This window comes from Amblyomma americanum, chromosome 6, assembly GCF_052857255.1.
Source record: "Amblyomma americanum isolate KBUSLIRL-KWMA chromosome 6, ASM5285725v1, whole genome shotgun sequence".
NCBI classification, from domain to species: domain Eukaryota; kingdom Metazoa; phylum Arthropoda; class Arachnida; order Ixodida; family Ixodidae; genus Amblyomma; species Amblyomma americanum.
In genome coordinates, this window is record NC_135502.1 from 118,558,546 (window position 1) to 118,581,449 (window position 22,904).

The following is a 22,904-nucleotide window of genomic DNA, read 5'->3' on the forward strand; positions in this document are numbered from 1 at the left end:
ATGGCACCCGGTGTTTGTCATCTAGACAACGTGGGGTCAAAGGTCCCCTTCCCAAGCATTTCTCCTAGATAAGCCGACCACCAGGCCAGGGGTAAACTTGTACCCAGTGAATCAGTGGTGGGTGCCCAGCGCCGCTGAGGATCGAACCTCGCACTCCCTCATGCGAGGGGGATGCCCAAAACACTAGGCCACCGCTGCGGTATCCCCACCACTTGAGAAGAAGGAAATGATATGTTTTGTGTGATTCATTAAGTCGTTGCCTGCAGCATCTAAGGGCGGAGATTTTACCAATGAAATCAGTTGGCAATCAGCGCACGTCCATGCCGTTCTCTGTTCCTTTCTTTCTCCCCTTATTTCTGTTCGCGCTGCAGATACCGAATAGCCTATCGGTCGAACATTAGTAGGACGAATAGAAGGCGGTTCCAACTCGCGCCATCTCTTTCGCGTCTTTGCCCTCTTATCTCCGCTGGCACAAATAAAGTCCTGCACCCGATGGCGCAATTTCGCAGTGCGGCCGCTTCAGCGCATCACCTAAGTGGCGTGTTGACGGCTCAGAACTTTTGTTCGGCGGCCTATATACGACGTTTGAAACTGAACTTTACTTATTGCACTTCCCTGGGGTGTCGTGAAGATTATGGTGAGTGCGCGACTCAGAAGGCGCCGTGCTTGTTGCTATGATTATCACTTTAGCAGGTACGGCATTTTTTTTTTGTTTCATGCTACGCTTCCCCATTTTCGTTTTTGTCTTAGTTGCATGGGTGTCGTGTTATCGTGGAGGTGGCAATTTTGCCTTAGTCAGTCTGTGCGTGTACGCAGAGTGTATTCTTTTTCCCACGCTGTGTGTTTTTAGGGGTGCGGGAGGGTTGAAGATTGCGTGAGTGCCGTAACGTACATATACATATTGGCTCACCCGACATCGCGCTGGCGCTGCGCCATCTTGCGGAGCTTCACGAAATAGTTGCTGCCACACAAATTTCTCGCCCAAATCAAACAAATATTACAGAATTTTTCAATACAATAAGATACGTTTATACGAAATCCTTTGTGCCGGTTCCTTTAGACACCCCCTGTAATTGGAATATTTTCTCCCGTCCAGTGAAATCCGAATTAACGGGGCTTTACTATATTAGTTATGTTACGTCGGCTCTCGCATGTTTTCTACGCTCCTAAACCTACTATTCATTGAGTATTGACCGTTCAGTCTGCTGGATTTTAGTTTTATTCTTTTCTTTTCGCTTACTATTCGAATGCCGATTTATTCCAGCAGATATGCGTTGCGGCTGTTAACTCCATCTCCAAGCGTCATTTGTATGTATTGTCAGGGTGGCCTTTGTGCTTGGAAAAGGTCCCTAATGGCGTCAGGATAAACGAACAACTTGCGACGTCTTCAATTTCGTGTTTTCATTTTGCACTTCCTTGCTTTGTGTTGACGTAAAGAGGCCGCGTATTTAGCTATGAACGCTGCGCCTTGAGCGCGAAATGCCATCGGTCTCATTATTACACGCCGAAGCCTGTGACTCACGACTGTGGCATTCGCGCGCTTTCGAGACACAGACGTCTACATATTACTGTTGCCGGGGGAGTTTTATTTTATTTTTGTGGCAATGTGGCAACGTTTTTCGTTGAACACGAACAGTCGGGAAACTTTAATGTATTGTAATGAGCTAACTTATTTAAATACAGTGGGGAAAAAAACTGGTAACAAATCGCTGACTCCCCGCAACGCTAGATTCTTTAATGAGCGGTGAAACATTATTAGAGCGACCATGAAGTTTTTGTAGCGTTCAAATAGAACAGTTATATGATCAGGCAAACATGCTCGATTCCCCTCTGTAACCATTCTGCAGCACTGAGGGACCGGTTAATAAACGATTCTTTTTCAATTCTGGTCCATTTTTTTTCGTCACTGTTTGTGATTGGCTCCGGTTACGCCATATCCCAGCGAACGTTGGGCTCGTGCCCATGACGAAGAGGAAACGCAGTCTCTAGGCCCGCTTGAGCCAATCACAAGCGTCAAACAGAAAGAAAACACGATACCATCCATGACTACAGCGCGACGAACGGGGCATAGAAGAAATGAACACGCCGAGACACAACACGGCGGTCTCACAACTGCTTCGTTGTGTCCCTGCGTGTTGCTTTCTTATATACGTCGCGTCCGTCGCGCTGTAGTGATGGAATACTGTCGCCAACTCACCTAACAATTTACCTTCTCTGACAACAAATAGAATTTGTAACGTTTTATATTGCACCGACACAGAGATGCGTAAAAACGTTCTTTATTACATTCCCTTTAAATTCATTTCGCTGAAGGCATCAGTGCTGCCCCCCCCCCCCCCCCCATACCACTGTCAAAGCGGCTTACGCACACTGATTTTGCCGCCGCCGACTTCGGCGAAGCACGCTTCTCAGGCCTTGCGAAACGAATCCCTCTAGCTTTGCCCAGAGCTAAGTGCCGGCCACGCTTCACTGATGTTCCTGGAAGCGCCCAATTGCCGTGCGTGGCCAGGTGCTCGCTAATTACGATTATTCCTTCATTAAGTTTGCAGTCTTCCGATCAAATCACGCTCGCAGGCGCCAGCGGACGAAACTCGATCACCGGAACACGGGCGTTGATCGCGGCTGCGCGTGCTCCTGCCTGCGCCAGGCGGGAGCCCCAACTCGATGCACACATCCTAGGGGTACGGCGGAGCGCCTACGCGCCCAGCGCCGCGCCGTGCCAAGCGTCGAAAAAAGTCATACACCTCCATGCTCCCTGTGCTGGGGCGTTCTCCCTCTCGAGCCGACCGAAGGAATTTCAAGCGTGAAGTAAGGGGATTTGGGGGGCGCTGAAAGGACAACTTAAACCGCGAAGAAAAGTTCCAGGAACCTGGGATAGGTTCAAGCCATAAAGAAAAGAGTCCCCGAGAGCTCCCGCCGTCCTCCTATTGTTGTAAACCGGACCTTGCTTCCGACGCGCGCACAAGCGCGCGCGCTCAGGCGCGGATATCTGACATGGACAGATATCTGCCCCTGCTCGCGCCTGCGCGCGCGTCGCGCTTTGCGCATGCGCAGACAGGATCCAGCGTACGCCCGTGCGCGTAGGCGCTCCGCCGGTACGCGTAGGATGTGTCCATCGAGTTGGGGCTTTAGTCTCGATTTCAGCCCCGCTTGCGCACGCGCGCGCGCTGTTTACAAGGAAAGCCCCGCAGTGCTCGCGCATTGAGAAAGCGCGCCCGAGCGAAAGCAGCAGCCCGGAGCCTGCAGCGCCCATTGTTCTTGCGTCGCTGGCCGCGAGCCCTCGTCGCGGGCAGGGGCGATCGGCCAACTGGCGCCGCGCTGCACTTTGCGCAGCCCGCATGCGTGGAGCCCCGGCGCAGGTTGCGAGTCCGCGCCGCGGTCTGCTGCCCGCCTGAGGGGCGGCGCGCTGACGCCGTGAGCCGCTTTGCGGGCCGACGCAGCCTGAGGTGAACGCTCGATCCGATCCCGACGCAGATGGCTCCGGGGTGACCTACATGGGCTCACTTCTTCGGATGCGGTCGTAGTTTAAATGGAAACAGTTTGTAGAGACAACGTTATTACTTTTGTGATATGTGCGGTTTAGCCTTCAGTAGAATGTAATGTATCAATGTGGGCCTGGAAAAAGAAAGAGGATCTTTGCCGTGCTTTCTTGCAACAAAAAATCGCTTGAAATCAGCGCGGTCCGCTAGACTCTCTGCGTGTCGACCTGTAGCGCAACACCACCTTTCATATGTCACGGTAAAGCAGAATAAGCCCCCTAAGAAGGAAATAGGCTATATAAAATACGTAAACTATTATTGGAGAACCAGCAAGAAGGCAACCTCACACAGTGCATAAACTCATTTTGTGTGTGGTGTAAAGCATGCGTCCATGCACTACATATTCTAAATAGTTGGGTGAATGTCCGTTCTACAGTTTTCCTTACAGTTTCAGCTTTCGGAGGCCTTCAATGACAAGCACTCAGCAGTACTATTGGGCATGCCAAAAAGAAAGCCCGTGCTTTTTTTTATTTACGAGTTTTCTACTTTTTCATGCTTGTTTTGTTTCATACAGGTAAATGGTTGAGAGAGAGTGGAGTGGACAAGGAGATGCAAGGCGGTTAACCAGAAGGTTCAACTTCCGGTTTGCTACCCTACCCTAGGAGGAATGGAAGAGGATATATAATTGGGCAAGAGGAAGTAGAGGTGAATTGGAAATTAAGAAAGCTAGAGTGAATGGCTAAAACTGCTCATGGTGTCGAAAGCTCAGGTGACCTGCTGCATGGGACGACTCAGTGTCTAAAGAAAACATTGGGGGGGGGGGGGGGGGTAATTACATTTCTCTTATTTTTTTCATCAGTGTGAAGATCATGCAGGAAGCTTGAGATATGTAAGAGGATATCGTGCACTTCTTGCTTTTTTTGTTGTTCCTTTGCTCGCACCAACAATAGTTGCGGAGTATGTCTATACACGTCAATAGATCATTTGCACAGAAGTTCTTTACAGAGAAGTAAAATTTAATCGTCAAAGAACTTTAACTATTCTTATTGGAATGAGTTCGTTCGCGACCCCATCCCCTTTTTGTTTAAAGGGAACCTGAAATGTTTTTTTGAGAATTTGAGGTTATTGAAGAGATCGAATCTAGGAAGCTTCTAGATAAAATAGCTTTAAAATAGTTAGGTTATCGTCGATTAAAACTACGACGATGTTCAAGCTTCTCTTCACTGAGCTGGAGAATGCTGGGAAACTCGTGGTGACGTCATTGTTGCATAAATTTCAGATGTCCGCTGCCTTCGTCTACATTCTGCTGTGCGTCTTCCGATGCCGCCAAACAATGCTTCGTGAGCTTCACTTTCGATGGCGTTGGTTTCCTTCCATCAAACAACTGTTTCTTCGCTGGAAACGTAGTGGCGTCGTGCGTGAGGTCATTCTCGGGGCCTCTGCCCGTCTCTGTGCACTGCAGAGAAGCCAGATCGCTGACCCCGCGTTTTTCTGCGATCACGCCACCGTCTCAAATGATACCTCAAAACGATTTCGCAGGCTTTTCCTCCAAGTTTCACACATTCGGCACTTTAAACTCATCGAACTCTAAAACCTCTCCAGCTGCCCTTTAAGTGCTGCACGAGTTGCAAACGGTGAGGACTTTTAACAGTAAGTAAATGTACGCTCCACAGCTACGTCGTTGCCGCTTAGTATTCATGTTTTTTATCGCCCATCCGCCATTCCAAAGCTCCTCGCACCGACTTTAGTAGAAATAAACATTCGACAGCAATACCTCCTCGCGGCATGTCCAGCTGCATCAGAACAAAGGAAGACGACCAAAGCGGAGACACCGCTGATTGACGCAAGTGCTGTGTGAATGTTTTTCCAGTTCTGTATGCTCCACTTTCCATGTCCAACTTCCACGGGCAATAATAATTAATAATTGGTTTTCTGGGGAAAGGAAATGGGGCAGTATCTGTCTCATATATCGTTGGACACCTGAACCGCGCCGTATGGGAAGGGATAAAGGAGGGAGTGAAAGTAGAAAGGAAGAAAGGAAGAGGTGCCCGCAGTGGAGGGCTCCGGAATAATTTCGACCACCTGGGGATCTTTAACGTGCACTGACATCGCACAGCACACGGGCGCCTTAGCGTTTTTCCTCCATAAAAACGCAGCCGCCGCGGTCGGGTTCGAACCCGGGAACTCCGGATCAGTAGTCGAGCGCCCTAACCACTGAGCCACCGCGGCGGGCCTCCACGGACAAAAAATTTGAAAACAGAAAACCTGCAAGATACTTGCACCGAAATATTGAAGGCAATGGTTCATTCTTGCGATATGTAGCAAAATCTTTCTTTTAAAGTGTTTACATCGTTCGCTTCCAGTCGTGAAGACAGCCATAGAAAACTAATGGGGAACGCTTTTGAAAATATCAGAAACGTGAACAGGAAAAAAAGATGAAAGACTGGCGACAGGAGATCTGCGGATATATTGAATGTTATAGTGAAAGCTTAAAACGCATGAAAACATTTCGGTCATAAACTTTTTTCCCGTTCAAAATTGCTTTTGTCCAGAATTGTTGGGTATGCATGGGCTCGACACGTCCTATATGGATTACAACTGGGCCTAATATCAAATCCTGTACTCCGTTTCAGCGCTAGCCTTTTTGAGCTGTGAAAGCTATGTGCCGCTTAAACTAACCAGAAGACTAAGTTAGAATGTTAATTCTCCACAGGAACGTATCATTCGTGGTATGCTCGCGTCCTGGCATTGGTCAACTACGATGGCTGACAGGCGACGGACAAGGCTAGGGCCACTCGTGCCATGTACGACCTGGACAAAGTTGCACAGGTTTTCACAAGGGGTGCTCGGCTACTGATCCGGAGTTCCCGCGTTGTAACCCGACCGCGGCGGGTGCGTTTCGATGGAGGCAAAACGCTAAAGCGCCCCTGTGCTGTGCGATGTCAGCGCACGTTAAAGATCCCCAGGTGGCCGAAATTATACCGGAGACCTCCACTAAGGCAAGTCTTCTTCGTTTCTTCTTTCACTCCCTCATTTATCCCTTCCCTTACGGAGTGGTTCAGGTGTCCGCCAATATGTGAGACATATACTGCGCCGTTTCCATTCCCCCCAAAACCAATTTCAATTTCTCCTTCTTTTTTATTTTGACGAAAGGAAAGGCGCACTAATAGGTTCTATCATGTTAAAATCCCGTAACAAACAACTTTTACCTAATTATAAAGATATCTCATTAACATCGTAATATATCAGAGGTTAGTGCATATAATCGGCAAACATATAAAGGTATTTCTGGAGTCTAATAACATGCTGTCTAATTTTCAGCACGGCTTTAGACATGCTTTCAGCACCGTAACACAACTAACTGAATTTGCACACGACGTTTCGTGCCCCCTTAGTATTGGAACCAGGTGGACGCCATATTTATAGATATCTCTGGGGCTTTTGGTACTGTACTGCTTTGCAATATTTTATGCAAGATAAACGTAATTTGACAAAAATCCTCTCTTCTCTTGTTGGAGTGTTAGCTTTCTTTTGCACCCATCCCCATTTCTTTCTCACAATTCAACTGACTCCTGTCCTGCCGGTCTGGCGTCCTTCAAGAGTCTGTTATTAGCCCGTCCTTATTCTTGATATACATTTGTGATTTCCCTAGAAATATCACCGCACATAAACGAATTTGTGCTCTCCATTTCGAATTTTATCACACAATTAACATGCACACAGATCACCTTCAAAAAATGTCCTATTGGCTAGTATTTACACCTGGTGCAATAACTGCAAAGTTATAATTTTATTAAAACTGCAGTAATGTTCTTCACTAATAGCATATCCTCTTTTTTGTTCAATTATGCGTTCACACACTCAACATTGCTCATGGTTTTCGAATATAGGTAATTTAACGTTATATTTAGATTAAGTTATGACAAAACGTGACATTCTGTTACTTAGCGCCCCGTAACTTGTAAGCGAGCTGACATTTTAACATAATATGCGTCTGCTATGACACGCCACATATCTACTACAATTGACTTTAAGATTAAGAAGTGGTGGCTTCTAATTAGAGAAAAAAATTGCTAAGTGAACCTTGGTGAACGAGAAACCGGCCGAAAAGACGCGAATTTCTGTGACGAAATAGGAAGTAAAGAAAGCCTTAGAAACAACTAAAAGGGCGAAAGCAGCTGGTGAGGATCAGGTAACAGCCGATCTCTTGAAGGGCGGAGGGGAGATTGTGCTAGAAAAGCTAGCCACCCTGTATGCACAACGCCTTATGACCGTACCAGAAGCTTGGAAGAACGCTGACATTATCTAGAGCAGTTGGGGATAACAATTAATAGAAAATGCCTAAATAATCTGCGATTCACTGACGACATTGCCTTGCTGAGCCACTCAGTAGATGAGCTGCAAAGCGTGAGCAATGATTTAGACAGGCAGACCAGAACGGTAGGTCTTCAAATTAACATGCAGACAACCGAAGGAATATGTCTAAAAGTGTCGCAAGGGAACACCAGTTCACAATTGGTAGCGAGGCGCTGGAAGTTGTAAGTGAATATGTCTACTTATGACGATGGTGACTTTTCCAAGGCTGTGCAGCTCAATCAACCTGGCATTCATGACTAACGCAAGTGTTAAGTTATTATAATTGGTCATTGCTCTTAACCTCTGCAAAGTTTAAGGAAGTTTGCTCCTTGGGTAATTAAGATAGAATTATTATTGCAGCAAACAAGATGTGAGGAAAGCGCGACTTTGTGAAGTTCTGCTGTGGACAAAGTAAATGTATTGGTTTTATTGCTTGTTATAATGATCTACCTGTGTTTCCCCGCTCTGTAAAATAGTCTGAATGGAAAAAAAAGAAAACAATTACGGCCGACTGAGAGTCGAATGAGTTTCATAAAGTTTCTCGTGTGCCCTAAGATGCCCACCCCACAGAAATAAATAAAACTAGAGAATAGGAAAAGCACAAACTCTATAAAAATTCGTCGAAAAAACGTCGTACTCTGTCAGCCGGGCATTGGCAGCTATTTGTACAGTCGTCCACAGACCTCTCTAGAGCGCTCGAACTCCGAGCCGTCTGCGCTCCGCAGCGCGCCGGACGACGTCTGGCGGCAGCGCCTGGTCTATGCTCAGACCATACTCACAGATGCGCTATATCGAACCAGGCGCTGCCGCTAGACGTCACTCTGCGCGCTGCGGAGAAGGAATTAGGGAAGGAATTAAAAGTACGACAACTGTAGAGGTACACGAAGGATTAAGGCAAGGTTGTCGTCTGTCACCGCTGCTGTTCATGTTTTTTTATGATAAGTATGGAAATAAGGCTACAAGGAAGCAATCTAGGTTATAATCTGTCGTACAGATTAGGCGGAATGGTTGTTGAGCAATGACCACCGGGTTTAATGTGTGCGGACGATACTGCACTGTTAGCAGAGAGCCAAGAAGATTTGCAAACTCTGGTTAATTGCTGGGGAGATGAAGGAGACCGTCTAGGTTTCAGTTTTACCGCAGCTAAGTCAGGTGTGATGGTTTTCAACGGCACAACTGATCAGGAGCTTACAATACAAGGCCATGAAATACCTCGAGTGGCCGAATACAAATATATCGGGGTATGGGTAAACGAAGGGCTGCAGATGTACACGGAAAAGCGCGAGCAGTCTCTCATAGCAAAAGGGCGAAGAGATGCCGGGATAATGAAACATAGGGAATCATTAAAACTTCTTTTTGGGCTAGTTGGTGCATTTTTTAACCAAGGAAAGGAAGGTCTTGTGCTTTCTTCTTGTGTGGTTGCATGCTTTTGCGCTGCTCCTTTTCCTTGGTTAAAAAATGGGGAATCATGGGGGTACAACAGGTAGGAAGTACTGAGAGGTATTTGGAAAAGAATAATGGTGCCGGGGCTTCCTTTTGGGAATGCGGTTCCGTGCTTAAGGGCAGAAGTTTAGTCGAGATTAGAAGTAAACCAGAGAGCTGTTGGAAGATTAGCAGTAGGCGCTCACGAGAAAACAACAAACGATGCAGTACAGGGGGATATGGGCTGGGTATCGTTCGAAGCGCGGGAAGCTCAGAGTAAAGTACTATACGAAGAACGCCTGAGGAAATTGTACGATAACAGGTGGGCAGCTAAGGTATTTAAATACCTATACAGAAAGTGCGTTGACTCACAATGGCGGAAAAGAACAAGGAAGCTAACCAGTAAGTATTAAAGATACGAGGCCGGAGAAAGACAGAGCATTAAATGACAGGTTAAAAATGCAGAAGGTAGAAATTGGATAGATTCAATACAAAGCAAACATAGTGTAGAACTATATCGATACTGGAAACAGCAGATCAGGAAGGAAGCGTTTTATGACAACTCAAGAGGCAGTGCCTTACTCTTAGAAGATAGGTCAGGATGTCTAGAAGGCGCAGCTATAAAAAGAAATTTAACGAAGAAGATGACACATTAGCTGTATGTGGTAAATCTATAGAAACAATAGAACACCTAATATTAAAATGTGATGGTGTCCTTCTCGATGTCGATGCAGGCACAGTCACTCTTCCTAAGGCCATAGGGCTTAGAGATAACAATAGTCACGCAAATAAATTTGCGGTGGAAATTAGCAAAAAGCGATTGGAAGACTGGTGGCTCAAACGCAGAGAGGTGACATAAGGTTAAAAGTGTTGGAAGACGTATTTAAAGACAATGGCGAATTTTAATAACTTACAACGCAGTTAAACAAAAACAAAGGAAAAAAAGCTGAGCATGGTGGCAACTGCCATCACCCGTTTCAAAGGGGACGCTCCTATCTTCCATCCATCCATCCAGCGCAGACGGCACAGAGTTCGAGAGCTCTAGTGTGACGACTGTACAACACATTCTAAATATGGAGCGAACTCTGTTCGGCCTGGCCTACAATCACATTAAAAACCTCATGTTCACATGCTACCGATAGAACCAAATCGCATGTACATTCAACACGGTTGAGCGGGATAGCAACAGTTGCACTAAAACAGGAGAAATGTTGCAATAAATACCGGAACTTCAAAACCATCGCGCACACAGGCTGCATGCACAGCCTGGCGGTAGACTGCAATGGGCCATGGAACAAAACAGCATGGTTCGTGTTAGTACAGCGGCAGTCATCGGAATACGCTCGCAAAGATTGCCTACTTGTGCATGTAGCCGACATAGTGTGCATTCATGGTAAGAATGAGTAATATGGTGATTTTGGAAACGCGTTCGAGCACCTTCCATTGGATTTGTATACGGGATTATACAAATCCGACCCACAAATCCACCTTAATTCGACAACTAATGCACTCTAATTCCCCTTAATTCATTTTTGTGGGTGGGCGTACTCAAATTTTGCGGAACCTCTGATTTTCAAATTACGCGGTTCACTATGGTTGGTCCACTGGTGGTCACGTGGTGTTGTTCATGTCAAGCCCCTTTCAACCAATCAGGGAATTTATCGACGGAGAAGCCGCAATTATTCTCTGAGACGGCTACCTAAATGCTATCGCTTAAAAAAGAAAACTTCCTGTATCATTTGTCAACGGCGCCGCGAGGGAAGGGATGGAAGACGGATGAGAGAAAGAGGCGCGGTAGTGAAAGGCTCCAGACTAGTTTCGGCCACCTGGGAGTATTTAACGCGCACTGATATCGCACAGCACACGGGCGCCTTTTGCGTTTCGCTGTTGGGTGTCAGTGCAAGCATACGCTGCTTTTCGATAGAAGGAAAAGAAAAAAAAATGGTTTTGAGGAAATTAAAACGAAGTGGACGCTTCAGCCGTGCCGCGAGGGAAAAGAATAAGGTGGCATTAAAGGGGGAAAAAAAAAGAGAAAGAGTGCCGTAGGGGAGGGTTACCAAATAATTTCGATCATCTGAAAATCTGAAGTGCACTGACATCGCAGAGCGCCCTTTGCGTTTCGCTTCCGAACCGTGGCCGCGGCGGCAAGGTTCGAAGCTAAGTAGTCCAACTCAGTAGGCGCAGCATGCGCCCTAAAATAAACAAAAATGGTTTAGGAAAAAGAGATTGGGAGGGAATTTGAGGCACGGTGACTGCCCCACTCAGGGTGGACACCCGAATCACTTCATGAGGAAAGAAATGATAGAGAGTGAAAGTTAGCAGAGAGAGGAAGTGCGGCACCCACCAAACGCAGCCCGGGGCAGTTCAACAGGGCAGGGGGATGCCTTTAAATAGCTCGTCCTCGGGACCGTAGTGGCGCATTTTACCATACGTCGCCACAAAGTAGGCGCCCCTGCAGCGCATATTAAAGTTTGGTGCAGCAAACATAAAACTATGGACATTTCCAATAAGGGCTGCCTGGGTGTCGCCATATTGGTCGCTGGGCTGTCGTGTGCACGTGACGTGAGCGCAGTGCAAGCGGCAGCGGGGCAGATTTTCAACAACCCAGAGAAGAGGCGTTTCGGCAGCCTCCTCGTCCGATTGAAAGGTCTGTAATGACGAGGAGGAAAAAAGGTCCCTGCGCACTGTCAACTGTCTCACCATTATGCTCTGGGCACGAGAATTATCCGAGCACTTGAGAGTGACAAGAGGCGTACAATGTCGTTATACCACATTGCGCATAATATAGGAGGGATTGAGGCTTCAGTGGCACGAAAGGAGTGTCATGGTCACTTCGCCACTGCGTTCAGTGCGCGTGGCGGCCTGTCTAGCCTACAATGGCCTCCTCCGCTGCACGCGCAAACGCGCCGATGAGGGGAGACGTGGCCTGCGCTCCGCGGCGTGACCCGGACAGCGGCAACAGCCGCGGTCGAGCCACGTGGCCAACCGGCGGTCTGCGGGGCGAGCAGCGTCGTCGCCCGTGCGCGAGCTGCCGTAGTATACGTGTCCTTCCGAGAGAGTGCTCCGCCGGTGCCAACTGCGCTCGCTTTCCGCCGCCGGCATGGGCGGGGCGCCACCGTCGGCGGCCTATCCACGCAGCCTCTGCTGGTGTCCGGGCAGCAGCTGCCGGCAACCTGCGGTGCCCGCTTCTCGTGGGTATTGGAAGAGCAACAATGCGGAACTGCGTGGGCAGAGACGCGAAGAGGAGCGAGGCCTGGTTCCAGGAATCGGGCCCCGGTAGTGTCGCCTGTCTGGCCAGATAAGCGAAGCTCTCGGTCGGAGCACAAGTTAGCCTCGCTTGTGCCCTGGAAGGTCGCTATAATCATCGGCAGGTTATCTCAGCAAACGTTTTGCCTTACACGCGGGCAAGATATTTTCTGAAGGCGGCGATGCCATGGCTGCTGCACAACGAAATGAATAGTCACTCTTACGCATTAGCAGCTGTGCGGCCGTATTTATTAATGAATCATTTGCCGCCTGAGCCCTTTGTTACATTACTATAGGTCACTAACGCCTCTGACGCCAGGCCTGAAAGCCAGCAAATGCCTAATACTCACACTGTAGTATGGACGGCATTTGTAGCTTCTGTTTAGTTAGAGAGTTTGTAGCGCTGCGACTACTCTGGCCATGATGCATGATGTGCTGAAAACAAGGTGGTAAAAATTGGTGATGATTGTTAAGACTAAGGTCTGAAGCACATATAGGCTATAATACGGACACATCCCTAAGGCGTATTTAAAGCGACTGGAGTACATACGTAAGCACACTTGTCCAAAGCACTCGAGAAGAGCTCTGCAGAAGAAAAGAATTGAAATTTTAAAGCACGTGCAGAGTTTCATAGATAAACACTTGAGCTCGATGGCAGACTCATTGACATGAAAATCGAGCCGAGCAGGTCCTTTAAAACTTCACTTCTTATTGCTCCATGCAATCGCGGTGGCTGAGGGGCTATGGTGCTCGGTTGCTGACCCGAAAGACGCGGGTTCGATCCCGGCCATGGCGGTCGCATTTCGATTGAGACGAAACGCAAAGGCACCCTTGTGCTGTGCGATGGTAGTGCACGTTAAAGATCCCCAGGTGGTCGAAATTTCCCCGAGCCCTTCACTACGGCGTCCCTCATAGCCTGAGTCGCTTCGGGACGTTAAAACCTACAAAACTAAAACTAATCCTTTGCTCCGCAGCACATCACTCGGGCGATCTTCACAAGCCCGCTCAACGTCTGTATTTTCAACAATGTTCGTTTGTAGGGCAAAAGTGGCTCATCGCTGGCTAAACGTAAATGACGGGCGTGATCACTGGTGGAGAGAGTGAATGGCAAGAAGGACCGTTTCGGAACGGGCCCGTGCTCTTGCGTCTCACGCTTATGCCCACCATCTATAGTGCTTGAATGTCGCCCGTGTTTAGAGCCCGGTCAATTGATACGGTAGCAATTGTTCTGGTATGGGATATGCCAGCATGCGCCGCGTTAGTGAAGACCTGGCTTCCGCCGCGGTGGGTAGAGTGCACGGTTACTGGAGTACCCGATTCCGGACCCGGCCGAATGGGTCACGTTTCGAGTGAGGCGAAACGCAAAAGGCACCCGTGTGCTGTGCGATGTCAGTGCACGTTAAAGATCCCCAGGAGGTCGAAATTATTACCGAGCTCTCCACTAAGGCACCTTTTAGAGCGAAAGCCCTACTTCACGACCAAAGCTGCAAAAGCTGATTCGTCGCCGAACCCTTGACCTTGAGTAAGTAAATAAAATAAATATTGCCTCGATGGGATTCGCATCCGCGGCGGCGCGAACAGGCCATCCTCGCTGGCTGGTGCATGAGAGCACTATGCTACAGCTGCATTTTTTTTCGTCAGCATGGTATTTATTACACGCTTTTATATGCAGGAAAGAGCTATATACATTATTTACAAAGCAATCAGCCAGTAGCCGACCAAGCTTAAGGAAACACAACACCACACAACTAAAACCCACGTCTTAACACAGCTTAACTAAAACGGCGCAAGAAAAGACAAGACATCAATAACGGGAACCACTCCGGTTGATAAACACTGTGTTCGTGTCTTTCAGCTGGTGGACCACCTGGCCAAAATGTGTTCTCGGGGAGACGACAGACTCAGCATTCCGGTACATCATGCGCGTTTTCAACAGGCTGTGCAGTCCGAGCAGCAAAATCATGTCCAAGGGTTGGTGGTCATGCTGGATGGCCATTAGGTAACGCACACTGTGAGAATACAAAACAGTCTTTCTTCAGTGTCCTTTGTAGAATGCCCCAAAATAATATCGCGCCTTTGAAGCCAATAAAGCGTTGTTCGATGCTTTCAGATACAGCATATAGGCGACAATTAACAGAAGAAACAAAAATATTTCTTTTTGTGAAGCCACATTTTAACAGGCAGAAATTTGCCGTGAAATTTAATGAAAAACGTTTTAGTACAAGGCGAGATCGGCATTTTACGTACCTGCTAAGGTGGCTGCACATCGCTCCAGTGAAAAATCTCGCCATCCGCGTATATACGTTCCTTATATCAAGAGAACTGACTTCGCACCATCTGAGGAAGCTCCCGAGCACCATCTAGGAAGCTCTGACTGGGTGGCAGTAAGCAGGTGTCCTTCAGTCATCCCGGCAGCTGGACTGGGCTCCGAGGCTAGGCCTAGAGCCACCGGTGACGCGCTGGCAGAGGTGGCTTCGCCGGCGTCGGTCCCTGCTCCCGGTTCATCAGCGGCAGCGCACATCCCGCCTTCTTCAAATGCACCTCAACCCGTGAGCGATCTGCCCTCTGGGCGGAACTCGGCAATGGCTGTCCAGCCTCCACTGCTGGATGGGGCTTCAACCGTGCAGCGTGAGGAGGAGAGCTCTCCAATGCACCAGTCTTCAGCACCTCCATCTGTGCCACCGGCTTCCCGCAGTTCTCAAAAGCACCCATCAGAGGACACTGCACAGGATTCGTCTTCTGCCAACTGCAGCTCACAAGGCTAGCGTTCCTGCCCAGCGTATGCCAACCAGGTAGTAGTGCTGACATCGGGATCGGTATCGTATAAAGTGGCCATTAAATCTCTGGCAGCCAAAAGCCTGACAGATATTCCGAACAGGATTCTTCAGGCGAGTTTGGACGCGTGTCTTGGGACCAAAGGTTTTCGTGGCTTCACGTCTAGAACGAAATCTAATACCATCGCTGTGTGGCTCCCGACTTTGGCTGCTGTCGAGCGTCTGCAAAAGTTCAAGTGCCTATCGATTACAAGCGAGATCTCGGTGCCGGTCCAGGTGTACCTAGTAGAAGGTTCGGACCTACAACGATGTGTTGTTTGCAACGTCGACGTTGCCGAAGACCAGACGACCCTCCAGCGTGAGCTGTACTGTCCAACCCACCGTGTCATCCAAGCGCGGTATATGGGAAAGGGGCGCTCGTGCATCGTCACACTACAGGGCCCACCAACTCCCCCAGAACGACTTTACTACTACGGCTGTATTCTGCGGCCTCGCCCTTACAAACCGAGTGCTGTCTATTGCTACAGCTGTTTCAGACCTGGCCACATGCGCCGATCATGCCCTTTTGCAACGCAAGGTGAGGCTCGGCCAAAAGGCACATCGTCTTACAGGTGCGGACTTTGCAAGACGGACGACCACGAGATCACCTCTCCAACTTGTCCAACAAAACAGAAAGCAAATGAGAAGGTTCGGCGTGGGGTCCGTAAGCAAGTGCCTCCTAATGAAAACAGAGCCCCGATACAGACATGCAACAGGTTTGCGGCTCTTCAGTGGGATGAAGACGACTGGCGGGAGCTTTCTGAGCCCAATCCACCTTCAGCCCCTGCCCAACAGTCGTACAGTGATAAAGTGCGAAAGGTCGCCGTCGCCTTCAAGCTACACAAAAGCACAGCATACCGGAACCTCTGCGTGAGCACATGGCAGCAGTTGACGACCAAATTGCACGCCTTTTAGCCGAAGTCTCTAAGCTACGGCAACGCCGTGAACTGCTTGCTCACCGTAGACAACCAGTGGAATCCCACTCCACGCCAATCAATGCTGCAGCGCCTTCGACTACGTCCAGTCCTCATGCGTCTTTCGCCCGACTCTACCAGGTCTTCTGCATCACTGCAGGATAACTCAAGAACATCCCTCCTCCGATTTATGGAAAACCAGTTATCTAACCTGACATCAGTTCTATTACAACGCTTGGAAGCCTGATCGAAAATGGCGAGTACACGTAGTTCTGGTGTGCTCCAGTGGAACTGCAGAGGCCTCCCGACAAAGCTGGGAGAGTCTCGAATCTTGACTTCGGATGAACAAGCTCCAGGTGTGGGCCCTGCTACTGCGGGAGACCAATGCCTTGCCATCCATTCCGGGCTTTAATGGATACATGTCTCCTCCTTCCATGAACGACCGTCGTGTGCACCCTGTTTCCCCTCCGGGAAAGGCGGCGGTGTACGTTGATGCGCGTTTTCCTCAAGTTCGCCTCTTTCTAGAAAACTGGTGCACCTCATATCAAGAGGTAGTCGCAGTGGCTGTGAAGCTTCCCAAGGCAACTGTTGTGGTCGTCTCATACTATGTAAGACCCGCCGGTGGAGCTCCCTCTCGCATTAATCTTGGGTGGTTATTAACTCTACGACGACAGCAGCCAGGCGGGCCTGTTTTAGTCGGTGGTGACTTTAACGCCTCTCATCCGGACTGGGGGCACCCTACTTCTAGCCCCCGTGGTAGGCGTGTGCGGGACGCATTCGCGGATGCACTGTTTGTTTTACTCAACCGTCCAGATTCAGCAACGCGGACGGTGCGCCATGCTCGCAGTCCAACATAAGCCCGGACCTTACGTGGTGGTCAGGACCCGGGGCTCCATCGTGGCACCTGGAGCCAGACTGCTGGGGTAGTGACCACCATCCGATCATCATCGGTCTCCATCCATCAAGGGCCCGCCGATTACGCCGTAGGTGTTCTGTGGTCAATTTGGACACGTTTTGCACCACCGTCGAAGATCTATCTGTGCAATAATCCACACTACTTGTGGACTGCATACAAACTGCGCTGAATAAGGCTACTGCTGTCACCTGGACGGACGTGAATCGCCCAGCGCTGGATGTGGGTCTGCTTAACCTGTGGGCTGCTCGCCGACAAGCGGAGATGGCAGCTTCCCGAGACCCAACTTCTGCGCAATCACGGACAAGGCTAAATTACCTTACTGCCAAGGCTCGCAGATATGAACGCGATCTCTCGCGACGGCAGTGGCATGCGTGGTGTGAGCAGTTCTCGACAAAGTCATAGAATGCTGCTCTCTGGCGAACGTTTCGTGCAATGGAACATGGTCCCCGTTGTCCTGAGGCAGCGGCCACAGCATGCTTCGCAGCTAACTTAGCTCCGGATGATTTCGCCAGAGAGGCAGCGCGGAAGGTTTTCCCCAAGTATGATGTGTTGCCTCCAAGGGTCATAGGAGCCCCTTTGGCTGCCATTCCAGCATCTGTCGATAAGCTCCCATCTACAGCCGACGCCGAGGGAATTGCAAGCCCATTTTCAATGCCCGAGTTGCTTGCAGCAATAGACGAGGCCCGTCGGAAGACTGCGCCCGGTCCGGACTCCATTCCGTATGAGGTTTACAAGAACTTAAGTTCCACTGTACTGCCTCAACTCCTCGCAACCATTAACAAGGTATGGATAGAAGGCGTCGTACCAGAAACCTGGAAATCGGCTATTGTGATCCCCATACCAGAGCCGGGGAAGCCGCCGACAGACCTCGGAAATTTCCGACCTATTTCGCTTACGCCAACATTATACAAGCTTACCGAAAAAATGCTTGCCACACGACTGTCGTGGTGGCTTGAGCACCATGGTTTCTACCATCCCGCCCAAATTGGTTTTCGTGCGTCCATAGGTACAGAAGATGGACTGGCTGTCTTGGCGTCAGCAGTTCTGGCCTCAACTCGCAGCCACAATGTACGTATACGGTACTGGTCATGGACGTTGAAAAGGCGTACAATAATATCAGTCATGCTGCCATCCTGGAATCGCTTGACATGCTGCATTTCCCCGTTAGATTGCGCAATTTTGTTAAATCCTTCCTGGAAGGCCGACACTTTGCTATACGCCTCGGTGGTGAGGCCGTCAGATCATTTGTGCCTCTTTGCGGCGTTCCCCAGGGATCGGTGTTATCGCCAACATTATTTAATATTGCTTTTATCCGTCTTGCTTGGCGCTTACATGATGTCTCTGAGATTAAGTTCTTATTGTATGCTGATGATATAACGGTGCGGAGCACTGACAAGGCCTGATGACTCAAGCAGCAGGCCTACAATCAGCCATAGATATTACGTCCACTTTTGCTTCTTCAATTGGTCTGCAGCTTTCAGTGAGCAAAACCACGTTCGTGTCAGTCGCCAACCGCTGGGGGCGCCGTAAACTGGCTACAACACCAATTCGTCTCCATCTATCCGGAGCTCCAATTCAAGAAAGTTCGACCGTAAAAATCTTGGGCTTGAAAATACACGAGTCAGGAATAGGTACTACTTGGCTTTCTCGGGCTAAAAAGCAAGCAATTCAGACGATGGGTCTGATTAGACGCATTGCTCCTAAAACAGGCGGAGCCCGCTCTCATGTTGCACGACAGTTGGTGCGGGCGGTTGTGCAACCGCGCCTCGTTTACCAAGCCCAATTCCAGCATTTGACGAGGGCTCAATGGGATCGTCTAGAAGCTGTTAATCGAGAGGCAATGAAGGTCATCACTTGCATTCCCCGCATTACTCCGATCGTGGCGCTCCAAGAACATGCGCAGCTGAATACACTAGATGAGCTGGTGCAGCAACGACGCGATGCTCGCCGCCTAAAGTCAAGCCTTACACACACAACGTGTGCACTCAGGGCATATGCTTCATTGCACTCCATTCTACAGCCGCCCCCGCCAGTTCTTCCTCCTTGGCTTTTTGTGAAGCTTTTTGTGTGGCTTTTTTTAAGTAGTTTTTCATCTGCCTCCTCCCATCATCATCATCCCCCATCGTGACCTTCTTTCATCTCCTCTTCCCGTCCCCCAGAGCAGAGTAGCAGGCCAGATATTTATTTTTCAGGCCAACTTCTCTGCCTTTGCTATCAATAAACCCCCTCTCTCTAAGCGACAACAAGCCAACTGATCTACGTCGGCCATCATCTACCCGCGCGGCATCGTCGTTTCGCGACCGAATTACAGAGCAAGACGCCAATCTGCCGCATGGCTCCATCGTTGTGTACGTTGGTACAAGCATCCAGGCCTGAGAAACAGCAACGGCAGTTTACTGTCCTTACAAGCCTGCTCTGAACAAAACGTCAAGGTTTCGCCTCTCAGAACCTCCTTCCTCCTTCTGTGCGGAGATGCTTACGATTCAAGAAACACTTTGCTCTGTGGCCGCCGTTCCCATGCTAACCACGGCCCGCATTGTCATTCCTACCGACTCCCTTCACGTCACACGCCTACTACGACGAGTCAGTCGCACGCCAGAAATCTGCCAAGACATCCATCGTCTAGTGGCGCGCATCCCGCAGCAAATCCGTATTGAGTTGGTCCCGCGTGACCTCCTAAGCGCGCAAAGCCGCGCAGATTCTGCGACCCGCCTTTCAACCCAAACCTCGTCTTTGCCTCGAGTCCTCACTCTGGATGACACCACCCTCCTCTTAACAAGAAAGGAACACCTCCGGCGCCGCAAACGTGCTCTAATCCCTCGGTGTGCGGTAACCCTACCCCGTGGTCTTACCTGTGCAGAGGAGGTTGCGCTTCGGAGGATACGTGTCGTGGTTGTCCTAACTCCAGCTGTGACACGCAAGTGGCCGCATTTCAAAGATTTATATCCCCGCCCCGAGTGTCCAGTCTGCAAGAACAGAGACTGTGAGGCGAATATCCACCACCTGTTGTGGGACTGCCCGGCGCTGAAGCCGACGAGAATTCGGCACCTGGCGACAGTGGGACTCTCACCGGGCAATCCGGATTGCTATATTGCCTGGACACAGGGTTCATATCATCGTTCACTTCTTGATTTCATCAAATCAGCCAGCCTTTTCTAACTTGTTTAAGCATCTTACTCATCTCTCACTTCATAGTTTTTATGCCCTGAGGCAATAAACATCGCTTAAAATAAGTACTCACACGAAATGCGAACTGCTAGAAAACGCACTGGGTCATAGACCTCCTTCATAAAACCAAATAATATGGGCCGCTAGATAAAATTCGAAGAGGCCTCTACTCAGGAAGAAAGGTTCACAAAGTTAGTTTACAGGTATGCTCTGATAATTAGATCGCAGCTGTCACGCAAAAACAAGAAGCGTGCAACTAACTGCCTCACATAGAGATGCGTGAAACCTAGTGCGCCAGCAGAAGCAGGCCTGAATAGGTTATCGCGCCGCATCGGCTCAAAACAGGGGGACCATATGAACGTCGCAAATGTTCGGTGAAAGCATAAGATGTAGCATAGCATGGACACTACATCCTATGCTCTCGCCGCAGCCGATCAAGCCTCGTGTTGAACTGCAACGCACTCTCGCGCTGTGCATCGCACATCGTCGTCGTCCATCTGCGGCGAGAACAGATCAGATCCGGGTCCATATTCCGAGTTTGTGTCATAATTAAAAGCGTCATAATATGCCGCAGCGGCTACACCTGATTGGTCGAAACGCCGGAAGAGGATGTGGTGGTTCTTATGCCGCGCAAAGGGTCGAAGAAACTGGACGGTGACGTCAGACACATAGTGTACGCTCATCCAGCAGCAGATGCTCAGGGGCAGCCAACATGGCGGCGCGCTCTGAATCGGAGCCTCTCGCTTCGAAGTGAACTCGGTGGCGTTACTGCGTTTTTCGGCACGTGAACTGGCTATAAACAGGGTACGGGACTTTCGACGTCGTGCATCCCCTCCGCCTCCGGGAAACTAGGAGGCGCGGCCGATGGAGGTGAGGCCGCCGGCGAGTCGATGACGTCCAATCTACCTCTGCCCGTGTTTATGTTGAAGAACAAACTGGAAGTGTTTATTGATGGTGTGAAAACAATGGCTCTTGTGGACACTGGTGCTACCGTATCCGTTATGAGTTTGAGGTTTAAGAATCGTTTAGGTAGGAAAGTGATGTTTAGTGGTGACCGTGCAGCGTTATTCCGTGGTGTCGGTGGTGAACCTTTGGTTCCACTTGGTGTGTGTGCTTCGGATGTTGTTATTGGTGGTCTAACGTTTAGAACAGAATTCGCAGTGCTACCACGGTCAACGCATGATGTGATTCTTGGGATTGATTTTCTGCAAGAGTGTGGTGCAACTTTAGACTGTCGTACGGGAGAAGTTGCTTTGAATTCTTCGTTACTTTCAGCTCTTGTGGATAACTCGACACCGGATTTTGGAGCATTTGCGGTGGAAGAAGATACTATTGTACCAGCTTTCTCTGCAGCATTCGTGCGGGTTTCCTCTATTCACAATCAGTGCGAATCTTTTGAAGCTGTGGTAGAGCCTACGACACTCGCCTGCTCTAAGAAGAGTATCGTCGTGCCTCGTTGCGTCGTTCCCGTGGTGAGAGGCCGTACCGAGCTGTGGACAGTGAACCACTCTGAAGAGCCAGCTGTGTTGCCCCGGGGCCTCAAACTCGCCCGTTTCGAGGAAGGTGTGTCAGGTTTCGTCGCGGCGTTAACCAACTCTGTCAGTGAGCAGCACGTGAAAAGAGATATGGAGACCCAAGTTAAGGCTATGATTAATCAGGCTCTTTCCCCAACCGAGCGTCGCACTCTAGTGGAACTCCTTCTGAAACACGTGTTCGTGTTCGACTTTGCCAAAGACGATTCAACACCACCGCCTACCAGTCGTATTCATCACACGATCAACACCGGCTCCGCACCTCCTATACGCCAGAAGCCCTATCGAGTCTCAGCCACTGAACGTAAGTTAATAGATGACCAAGTTCAAGAGATGCTAAAGCGAGGCATAATTCGAGAATCCTCCAGTCCTTGGGCGGCTCCAGTTATCCTTGTTAAGAAAAAAGATGGCACATGGAGGTTCTGTGTTGACTACCGTCGCTTAAATACGGCCACGAAGAAGGACGTCTACCCGCTTCCACGTATAGATGACGCAATTGATTGTCTGCACTCCGCTTCATACTTTTCTTCTATTGATTTGAGATCCGGCTACTGGCAAATCCCCGTGCACGCTGCAGATAGGGAAAAAACGGCATTCATTACACCAGACGGACTTTACGAGTTCAACGTTATGCCTTTCGGATTATGTAATGCACCTGCAACATTCGAGCGGTTCATGGATACAATCCTGCGTGGCCTCAAGTGGCAAATTTGTTTATGTTATCTGGACGACGTTGTAATTTTTGGCAAAACGTTTAGTGAGCACAACCGCCGTCTGGATATTGTGCTTGATTGCATGGAACGAGCTGGCCTTATCCTCAATTCCAAGAAATGTCATTTTGGGAACCGTGAAACAATTGTTCTTGGCCATTTAGTTGATAAAGAAGGTGTTCGACCAGATCCAAAGAAAATTGAAGCTGTCAAAAGTTTTACGGTGCCTCAATCAGTGAAAGAGCTGCAGAGTTTTTTAGGGCTCTGCTCGTACTTTCGACGCTTTATAGCTAGGTTTGCGGACATCGCTTACCCACTCACGTGTTTGCTGCATAAAGATGCACCGTT

General features: G+C 49.3%; 1 long non-coding RNA gene across 11 annotated transcripts in view; it reads left to right on the forward strand.

Moving 5' to 3' along the window:
* Positions 1 to 505: 505 nt before the first annotated feature.
* LOC144094044 (uncharacterized) overlaps positions 506 to 22,904 on the forward strand; it is a 100,622-nt gene continuing 78,223 nt past the window's right edge. For 9 of the 11 annotated variants that reach the window (XR_013306382.1, XR_013306385.1, XR_013306389.1 and 6 more), the window contains exons 1-3: positions 506 to 637; positions 4,054 to 4,184; positions 14,359 to 14,502. This is a non-coding gene — a long non-coding RNA (uncharacterized LOC144094044). Of the gene's footprint in view, positions 694 to 4,053; positions 4,185 to 6,192; positions 6,479 to 14,358; positions 14,503 to 22,904 lie in introns of all 11 variants that reach the window. The other 2 variants (XR_013306391.1, XR_013306383.1) reach the window with 2 other exon arrangements.